Here is a 10,817-nt window from a genome sequence, read left to right as displayed (position 1 = left end):
TAACTATTAAACAAATGCACTCTGTGTGGCTTCACGTGTTCTGTTGATGTTTACATGATCGAAATGACTTGAACACAAACAAACAAACAAAGAGGAAGACCACACCGGAAGGAAAAAACTACAAGTCCCAGCATCCTCTGTGTTTAGGGCGGAGCAGTGAAAGTGAAAGCCTTCAGAGTAGCAGGAGGAGGAAGGTGGAGCTGAGGCCGGTCAGTGTTAACATGAATATGTTTCTTCTTATGACATAAAATAATTCCACGCTGTTCGTGTCTGTGGGTGAAGCGTGAGGCCGTGGCTCCTCTCAGCACTTTCTTCCACTCCGTTGATTTCCTGTAAGTAGAGAGGAAGTGAAGCGAAGTGCGCAGTTTAGCTAGCGTTTAGTGTGAGAGAGCAGGAGGAGAGTGAGAGCTGTGCTGAGGCAGGTGAGTGTAAACACCGCTCTGACATTACTGTGTCTCTGTGGCGGGAGCAACAGGCTCCGTCAGTGGAGGCAAAAATAATCAGACTTTGGTTTTTCAAAGGAAACAACTTTTAATGTCGGAAAGTTTCCCCCACGCTCATTGGATAACCGGTAATGATCCAGACTTCGGTGATTAATTGTGTTTTAATTGTGGTCCCAAAGGTTTGAAGGTTTAATTTTCAGCAGACAGGAGCTGTGGACACAGACTGTTGGGTACTGTTATGGTTGCGTAACAAATTTCCTTTAGACCTTGGAAGACTTTTTTTAAAGAAACGCATTGATTCAGTCTGACAGTTTTAATCACTGATTCACTCATTATTTGATTTTTAGCAGGGTCTGCCTTGAAGATATCTGTATTTAGCAAATGGATGTATTATTATAATCATTTTAGCTAATAATTCATCTAAATACGTGCATTCATTGAAATTACGTTCCCTTTTCATCTTTTGCACACTGATTTGTAATTTGACAAAGTCCATTTCCTCCTCTTAAGTTGTTTTCATGGCAGAAGGCAGCGATTTACTATCTAGCTAGTAAGTGCATGGAATAGTCAATAGAGAATAAATAAATGGAGAACAAGTGTCTGACTTCTTTCTCCATACCCTTCCACTTTAATTAACTCATCAGTCACTGGGACCAAACAAGCAATCCAATTTGGTGCCCTTAAAGTGACTGGTGTGCTGTATGCTATTCTCCAAGTGCTCAATCCTTCTGACAGGAAGTTAGATCCTACCTTCTGCCAGTATTTCTCTATGGTTGTCGCATATCTGTCCAGGAGAACGTAACTCATTCAAACTCAGCAAACATGTCAGCAAACACTTCTTAACCTTGCAGAGTAAATAAGACACTTCTGTGCATGACTGGACAAGTTCATTAACAGATTGTGTTCAATAGCAATTTGACTTATTCCTCGTGACAAAGCCAGAGGGTCACGTTTCCTTAACGTCTATAACAACGTTTATCTGCTCAAGTGCATAATTCTTGTGTTTGTCTCATAAAATTAACCCCACAAACTGTCACAATTCATTTTTCCAATGCGACAATGAGCAGGAAATGAAAAGGCAGCAGCGGAACCCTAGGAATTCTGAACCACTTGACCTTCCTTCTTCCTTGGTCCATTTCCTAACCACTACACCATGCGTGCCGCGGGCATAAATGGGAGCTTACAGCAAGTCTACACTTCACGATTAGTAACACAGCACCATTGAAGTGTCCCTAGCCCCATTCAATCAAACATGGCCCTGTGAGAATGCTATGAGGGGAAATGGGTTGGGAGAAAGCTACTTGTAGTGGGACAGAGTGTGGACATGTGGAAGATTGTTGATGTATTTTGTAATGGAAAAAACATTCACTTATATCAGACATCAGCTTCTAATTAGATTTCTATTTCCACTTTGTGTCAATCGCAAGTATTAGCCACATGAGCGTGCGGATTCACAGAAAGACCCGCCTTTATCACGGGCTTTAAAACTACAATGGCGACAGAAACTCTGTGGTGGAGTTCAGGGTGACGTTATGAAACTGTGACGTTTAGCCACTTCCTGTTCTCAGTCCCAGCGTCCTGATCACCGAGGTTCTGTTTGCTCTGATATCTGATATTGATTATTATCGGTAAACAGCTGTTAGCCATAAACATCAGGTCTGTTCTTCCTACCTCGCTACTAACATTCGGGCCCTTTGAGTGCCATGAAATAAACTCTCAGCCATCAAGAACAAATCAAATCCGATATCTGCACCGTATGGACTACCAGTACTGCGGCACCTACACAATACACCTACAAAAGAGCTGCTCGGGCCGCAGAAAAACCCATTGCCATGAAGCTCCCTGATGGAAAGAGTTTTTGTTTAACGTCGCTAACCCTGATGTTCAAATGAGGTTTGGAGCTTTACCAGTTATTGAGGTACAGCAGAGCGTTGGCGCCTCGAGCACCACAGCAACCTGGCGCTATCCCCGGTTTCCTCCGAACAACACCTGTTGTGAACCCATCAGTTAACAGTCTGGATCTCGTAACTTTCTGTTGTCTGGCCACTTAAGTTACAGTAAGAAAGTTCATTGTAGTAAATCAACTAAAGAGCTTTCCCACATTTGCAATAATACCACTTGCTTGTTGCGCTTTGAATATCTACAAGGTAGAAAATTTCACAAACTACTTGTTCCATGTAGACCATTGCTAGTCCTTGATTTTATGTAACTCTAGCAGCGACTAAAAAATACCTGAATTAAAAGAGGCTCAGCGGTGTGCGCCAATATTTTAGTCCACAATAGTGTTCAATAGGTGTTTGAGTGAGTTACCCACCCCTAATGTTGCCACTAGGCAGCTTTCAGGCCACAGCTCCAATAGATATCTAATACTATTGTTTCAAGTAGGTGTTAACTTAAAGGGATAAAGAAAAATTAGCTGCCTGATGATCCACATTGTTCAGTTACGCGTGTCGATAATAAAAACATAGGCCCGGGTCGCGTGGCTTACAGGCGCTACGGCCATATGTATTCGATAGGTAGAGAAACACTAATCCAGCAAACATCTCCGCGATTACCAAACCTTCACAAACTCCAATGCAAGTTGCTAAGGATTCTTCATTAAAAAAATCTCTTCTCGAATCCCATGTGCTGATTTGTATATTGGACAGTTGCATGTGGAATAAAAGGAGCAAATGTTACAGTGTATTTTATGTGTTCATTGCTGCGCGTCATCGTGTCCTCATGTTTAGCCTGCCGCGACCATAGGTTGGAGGAGCCGCAACAAATTGTCAACAGAAAATTTTGTAGGTTTTATTGTCTTATTTATATATAGATGAGTTTTATTGGTGAGAGTTTATAGTTTGCTGTTGCCTTTGTCGACACGCTGTTAGATTAAGCCTTTGGCTACACAATACAGATTCTTTCAGGGAGTCTTATTCCCCTGTTAGGTTTTAGCAGTACAGCTGCACAAGGCCTTGTACTGATTTCTTTCTAGTTATTGTGCATCAGGCGGCTGAAGCCATTGGCTTGGTAGTACCGCCGCAGTTTGTGTTTAAGACAGTTTGTCTTCCTCACATCTGACGGTATGGAGGTACATAAATACCCACCGCTAGTATGTACGGAAGACTAGGTTGAGTTAGTTAGGTTTAATAGGCAGATAGTGGGGGATATTGCTCCTGTTAATTGTGTGTGTCCAAGGTTTATTGAAGGGAATGTCATCAAGTTGATGTGTTGGAATGAGGCTGTGTGGCATAGGTGCAGTTCAGCGTTTGGATTTTGTAATGTTTTTGAAAAAAATGGAGACACACCAATTAATACAATGTGGTGATGTGGATGGAAAGAAAAGACAGCCGAAACCTACTGCTAAGGCTTTGGAGAATCAGATTGAAAGGCTTCAAACAGAACGGCACACTACGATAGATGATGTTAATCCAAGTGATAGCATCTCTAATGTTGTAAGCAGAAGTTGTAGGAAAAGCAAACTCAGTGGCTCAATAGTTTAATCTGCCTTGTCAGCACGCATAATGGCAGAAGCTGACATGGCTGCCCTTCTTGTTCGACAGAGGTTGTTGAAAGAAAAGCATGCTTTGGAAGAACAAGAAATACAGCTTAAGAAAAGAAAGGAGCTGCTTGACTTAGAAACTGAAATAGCAGCCTCAGCAGCAAAGGTGAATGTTTTAAAAACTCTGAAATGTCCCGAGTCTCAAGTGCTGCTAATGTTAAATCTGATGGAATGAATTCTTATTTAAATTCAAATTCAAATTTTATTTGTCACGTACACAGTCATACACAGTACGATATGTAGTGAAATGCTTGGACAACTGCTCGTGACCTAAAGAAAACAAAAAAGGAAAAGGCTATGAATAAGATAGGAAATAAATATGAAAAATTAAAAAGGGTAAATTTAACTAGGAAGGAATAAAATATAAATTAAGGTTAAAAATGAAATAACTGTACAACACAAATTAGAATGAAGGGTAAATTTAACTGGGAAGAATAAGATAAAATATATAAATTAAAGTTGAAAATAAAATAACTGTACAACAAAATACACAATATAGAACTATATAAGAATGTATGAAGAAATCTAAATATAAATAAATATATACACAATAACAGCAGCTGTACAAGTATTAACTGGAAATGAAGAATATAGTGACCAGTGTTGTGCAAAAACAAAGTCCAGAAAGTCCAGTGTGTGTGTAAGAACCATATGTGTGGGTCAGTACTGTGTGGTGGTGTGATTGAGAGACCGTATCGCCTGCGGGAAGAAGCTCCTCCTCAGTCTCTCTGTGTTGGTCTTCAGGGAGCAGAATCGCTTTCCTGACCTCAGCAGAGAGAACAGTCTGTTGTTGGGATGGCTGAGGTCCTTCACCATCTTCCTGGCCTTGGTCCGGCACCGCCTGCTGTAGATTGAGTGCAGGTCAGGGAGCTCGGAGCGGATGGTGCGCTCAGCTGACCGCACAACCCTCTGTAGAGCTCGTCTGTCCTGCATGGTGCTGTTCCCGAACCAGGTTAAGATGTTTCCCGTCAGGATGCTCTCTATGGTGCACGAGTAAAAGTTCCTGAGCACCTTGGAGGGCAGTTGGAAGTCTCTCAAGCGTCTGAGGTGGTAGAGACGCTGACGGGCCTTTTTCACCACGGTGTTGATGTGACAGGACCATGACAGGTCCTGCGTGATGTGAACTCCGAGGTATTTGAAGCTGTCCACTCTCTCCACTGGGCACTCGTTGATGACGGGGGTCTGGTAGTTCCTCTCCTGCTTAGTGCTGAAGTCCACTATCAGCTCCTTTGTCTTACTGACGTTTAGAAGGAGGTTGTTCCTCTGGCACCAGTTCTCCAGATTCCTAATCTCCTTCAGGTAGGCCGTCTCGTTGTTATCAGAGATCAGGCCCACCACGACGGTGTCGTCAGCAAACTTGATGATGGTGGTGGAGCTGGTAGTGGCCACACAGTCATATGTGTACAAAGAGTACAGCAGGGGGCTCAGAACACACCCCTGGGGGGCTCCAGTGCTGAGAGTGGTGGAGGCTGAGACATGTCCGCCCATCCTTACTGCCTGTGGTCTGCCAGTTAGGAAGTTGGAGATCCACTGACACATAGATGAGCTGAGTCCCAGATGCTCCAGCTTGGTGGTGAGTGTGGAGGGAATTATGGTATTAAATGCAGAGCTGTAGTCTATGAAGAGCATTTTAACATAATTCCCCCTTCTAGTGTCCAAGTGAGTGAGTGATGTGTGGAGGAGATGAGAGATGGCATCGTCTGTGGAACGATTTGGACGGTAAGCGAACTGTAGTGGGTCCAGTGTGTCTGGTAGTGAAGAAATGATGAAGTCTCTGACCAGGCGTTCAAAACACTTCATCACTACTGAGGTGAGGGCTACAGGGCGATAGTCATTGAGAGAAGCAGGGTGGGGTTTCTTCGGGACAGGAACAATGATGGACTCTTTGAAGCATGTGGGGATCACCAACTGAGATAAAGAGATGTTGAATATCTCAGTGAACACAGGAGCTAGCTGGTATGCGCAGTCTCTTAGGATACGACCTGGGATGCCGTCTGGTCCTGCTGCTTTCCTGGTGTTCACTCTCTTGAAGGCTCTCCTTACTTCATGCTCGGAGATGACGAGCACGTTTCCGGTGCTGGCAGTATCTTCCTGTCTGCAGCCGTTAGCGCCGCTAACACTAGCATTGTTGGAGACCTTAGCTGCAGCCTCGAAGCGAGCATAGAAAGTGTTCAGCTCGTCTGCCAGAGTCACGGCCGCGTTCGTCATACCGGTTGTTGGTGCTTTATAGTCCGTTATTGTCCTTAGTCCCCGCCACAGGCTCCTAGAGTCACTCTGTTGGAGTTGTGACTCTAGTTTCCTCCCGTAGCGCTGCTTCGCCTCTTTCACCGCCCTCCGCACGTTATATGACGCGGCTTTGTACGGGTCCATGTCCCCCGTCATGAGTCCCGTGTTGTAGGCAGCGGTGCGGGATCTCAGAGCGTCGCGGATGGTTTTATCCACCCACGGCTTCTGGTTGGGAAACGTTGTGATAGACTTTGTCTCCACGGTATCATCCGCTAGTTTCCCGATGAATCCCACAACCGCTTCCGTAAACACGTTGACGTCATCGTCGGAGCCGTTTCTGAACATGCCCCAGTCTGCGTCATCGAGTGCGTCCTGTAACGCGGCCACCGATTGATCCGTCCAGCGCGCGACCTTCCTCTGAACCGGAACTTCCTGTTTCAGCCTTTGTTTGTATTTTGGCATGAGGAAGATGGCGGCGTGATCAGATTTGCCAAACGGGGGGCGGGATTGTGCCTTGTAGCCGTCCTTGACCGTAGTGTAGCAGTGGTCCAGTGTCCTTTCACCCCTGGTGGGGCAGGTGATGTGTTGATAAAAGTTCGGCGCTGCGCGTTTGAGGTTGGCGCTATTAAAGTCCCCCGTCACAATAAGCGCAGCGTCCCGGTGTTGTGTCTGGTGCTGTGTGAGTGCCTCATGCAGCTCGCATAAGGCGGTGACCGTGTCCGCTTGTGGTGGAATATAAACGGCACTTACAATGACCGATGTAAATTCCCGAGGTAGATAAAAAGGACGACACATGATGGACAGTAGTTCCAGATTTGGTGTGCAGGAGCGTGTGAGAGGAACAACGTTCGCACTGTTGCACCAGTTGTTGTTCACCATTAAACACACGCCGCCTCCCCTTGACTTCCCCGAGTCCCGTGTCCTGTCCATGCGGTGAACCGAGAAGAACTCGGCCGGCTGGATGGCGTGGTCCGGCACCGCTGGGTTCAGCCATGTCTCGGTGAAGCAGAGGAGATTGCAGTCCCGATTGCAGCCCCTCTAGGCCGCCGCTGCTTCCCTTTGTTCTCCCTCGAGATCTCACTCGGCCAGCTCGGATCCAGAGTTAAAAACTTCGAATTGTGAGTACATTGTATACCAATAGAAACAAGAGTGTCACTGTCATACCTAATGTACCCAATGGTGATGATTTTGCCGATTTAGAAACGCTGAAAACTAACTTAAAAAACAAAGACAAAGAAAAAGTGGTCGGAGCAGTCGTGACAGCAGCCGACCTCACCGGCGCCATCTTAACTTAAATTTAGAACGAGAGCAGGGGAGTTTAGTCGTTTTTAAATCCCAATGCTCCGACGTTCAAACCTGTGTTACCAGAGCGACCATATCAGGGTGTTGATGCAAGTGATCATCAAGCGCAGGTATTGGATGTAAGGCCCAAGGTTAAAAATATTTCTCAGCCCAAGGTCGTTTTGTTGGAACAGTCAGAGACGAAGTTACATCAAGTATTTCCAGGTGCAGTTTCGACTACTCGGATGATGTCGCAGTCTCACGCACAATCGAAACCTCTTACACATACAGTGCAAGGTAGTGAGGGTTATGATCATCTAGTCACAGTTTTGAAGAAACAAAATGAAATTACAACTTTATTAGCTGAGCAGCAGTCTCTGTTTTTGCTACCAAGTCGTGACATTCAGTTATTTGATGGTGATCCTTTGCAATATCAAACATTTATGAGAGCTTTTGAGCACATGGTGGAGAGTCACGCTCACAGTGCTAAGGATTGTTTATATTTTCTCGAGCAATACACTAGAGGCCATCCAAGAGAAATGGTCAGAAGCTGTCAGTATATGCCTGCTGAGTATGTAGATGGCATCTCAGTAGATGGCCACATTTGCGCCATATTAAGATACTGGAGATAAATTCCGGGGTAGACCTGTTGATCGGGACCAATGTGCCCAAGGCTTTAGAGCCATGGGAGGTTGTTAGAAGTCAGGATGGAGGTCCCTATGCGGTAAAAACTATGCTGGGTTGGACGGTGACTCTCAGAGAAGATCGTAAGACTGACATTTTTGATGTGAGTGTCAATAGGATTTCCGTGTCAAGATTGGATGAGCTGTGGGAAGGTCAAATGAAGGCTGATTTTCCAGAATGTATTCAGGATGAGCAGTTTGCTTTGTCTAGAGAAGATCAGCAGCTTATGAAGTCAGTGATGGACTCTGTTAAGATGGTTGATGGTCATTACACCATTGGTTTACCTTTTAGGTGCAATCGGGTAAAAATGTCAAATAATAGGAAGGCTGTAGAACAGCGAGCTGTGAGCCTTAAACGGAAGTTTGTCAAAGATGATTCCTGGTTGTCAGGGCCAAAGTTTCTTGCTGAACCAGAAATTAATTGGCCAGTGAACCTTGATTTTGGAAAGCTCTCTGTAAATGATCCAGAGATTAAAATGGCCAATTTAGTTAATGCTGTTGATGCAAATGAATACAAGAGTGCATCAATCAGGGACATCAAGAAGGCCTACAGAAAGCTGGCTTTGCAGTTACACCCCGACAGAAACCAAGACGACCCGCAAGCCCTGGACAAGTTCGCAGACTTGGGGGCAGCCTATGAGGTCCTCTCAGATAAGGAGAAAAGGAAACAGTATGACATGTATGGAGAGTACAGGCTAAAAGAGGGTCACCACAGCTCTCACAGCAAGATCGTCTCCAGTTTCTTTGGTGATTTTGGGTTCATGTTTGGTGGCAACCGACAGCAACAGGACAGGAATATTCCCAGAGGAAATGACATAATACTGGACCAGGAGGTTACACTGGAAGAAGTGTGCTCTGTGAACTTTGTGGGTGGCGAACGTGAGTTGAAAGAGGCAGTGGAAGGATGGAATCAGGAACAGATTCATGAGATGCTGCTGCAAAAGGGCATAAAGTGGATTTTTTAATCCCCCTGCTGGTTCCCGTCATGGCGGTGTTTGGGAACGTCTCATAAGGTCTGTCAGGAAGGTGTTAAATTCCATTTTGAAAGTGCAGAATTTGGACGAAGAAGGCCTTTGTACAGTTCTTTGTGAGGCAGAGGCTATTGTGAACAGTAGACCAATAACCAAAGCCTCTACTAATCCTAATGATTTGGAGGCCTTGACTCCTAACCATCTGTTGCTGCTTAAGACCAAGCCATTGATACCACCAGGAGTGTTTCAGAAGGGGGACGTGTATGGACGACGTCGATGGAGGCAAGTACAGTACATGTCTGACCTGTTCTGGAAGCGCTGGGTTAAGGAGTACCTGCCCCAGAGCGTCAGACGTGGCAGAGAATCGGACGGAACTTCCTGGGGATGTGGTTATCGTTGTCGATGATTCTGCGCCTCGTAACTCTTGGGTGACTGGAAGGATTGTGGAAGCAATTTCTGACGGTAAAGGACTTGTACGTCAGGTTCGTGTTAAAACAAAGACTGGTTGTTTGGACAGGCAGATCACTAAAGTGTCTTCTACAGGAAGCAGAAGAGTCATGAAGATTGATTTTTTCAAATGTCTATTTGTATTATTAGTATGTATATTTGTTTATTTTGAATTAAAATTGTACCTTTGAATGTTTGATAAAGGATTGATCATGTTTATCAGTATGTCTCCTACATGAATGAATGAATGAATGAATGAATGCTTTATTGGCCATATGCAGGTTGCCCCACAGAGGAATAGGACCCCCCCCCCGACTTACACACACAACAACAAGACAACACAAGGGAATACAGTCGGAGATCGGCAGCGTTGGGAGAATAACACTGAAAAAATTACACAACATTGGGAAAAGTACAAGAGGAAAAAAAAGAGACCTCTTCTCACGCTGGGCACCTATGGGAGGACAGCATGAGAACAGGAAACAAAAAAAAACTCCTCTGCACAGAGAGCACATTAATGTCCACATCACAACATTAGAGCACGTGACTAGCCACAGGGGATGGATAGGGGGGTGGGGGGTGATTCGAAGGAACACAGCAGTCGTCCTGCACCATGCTACCATTTCAGCGCGGCACGCAGACCCGCTGCCTTCCCCCGCAGGAACAAGCATCGAAGGCGTTTGGAAGGGAGGGGATGAGTGCGTGCTTATCAGTGTAAGTGTATGTGTGTGCGTGGCCATAGTTCAGCTGAGACAGTGTCCTTCGCTGTATCAGGCTAAGTAAACAGTCCTCCAGCCGATCCAGGTGTCCTTCATGGGATGGGAAGAATAGTCATCACACAGTCGTTATCAGGGAGTTGTTTTGGTGGGCTCCAGCCTTGGGCCTGAGCAGCTGGCGCCGTGGTGTCCAAATGTAGAATATTGTTGATTTCTCCTTTATGCGAGCAGTGAATTTAGCACTCTGACACTGGGGCCTCGATTTCCCGTTGGAGCGCTGCGAGCCTCCCCATGATGGTATCAAGCTTCTGTTCCGTGGTGTTGTCATTCTTTTGGTTCTGAGACCCCACACCTGCAGTGAGCCGTTCTGCGATGTTATCCAACTTTCGCTCAAGGGTGTTATTGTGAGCAGGCCTCTCTCTGATGTATCCCATCATACGCTCAATGGTGTTAGTTTGAGTCTTCACGGCAGCTGTAAGCGTCTCCAAGGTGTTAACCATGCTGCGTTC

General features: G+C 45.4%; 1 pseudogene; it reads left to right on the top strand.

Moving 5' to 3' along the window:
• Positions 1-8,604: 8,604 nt before the first annotated feature.
• Positions 8,605-9,736, top strand: LOC113020092 (dnaJ homolog subfamily B member 11 pseudogene; annotated as a pseudogene).
• The last annotated feature ends 1,081 nt before the right edge of the window (positions 9,737-10,817 follow it).

Source organism: Astatotilapia calliptera, chromosome 4, assembly GCF_900246225.1.
Source record: "Astatotilapia calliptera chromosome 4, fAstCal1.2, whole genome shotgun sequence".
NCBI lineage: Eukaryota > Metazoa > Chordata > Actinopteri > Cichliformes > Cichlidae > Astatotilapia > Astatotilapia calliptera.
This window is presented reverse-complemented; position numbering and strand designations above follow the sequence as displayed.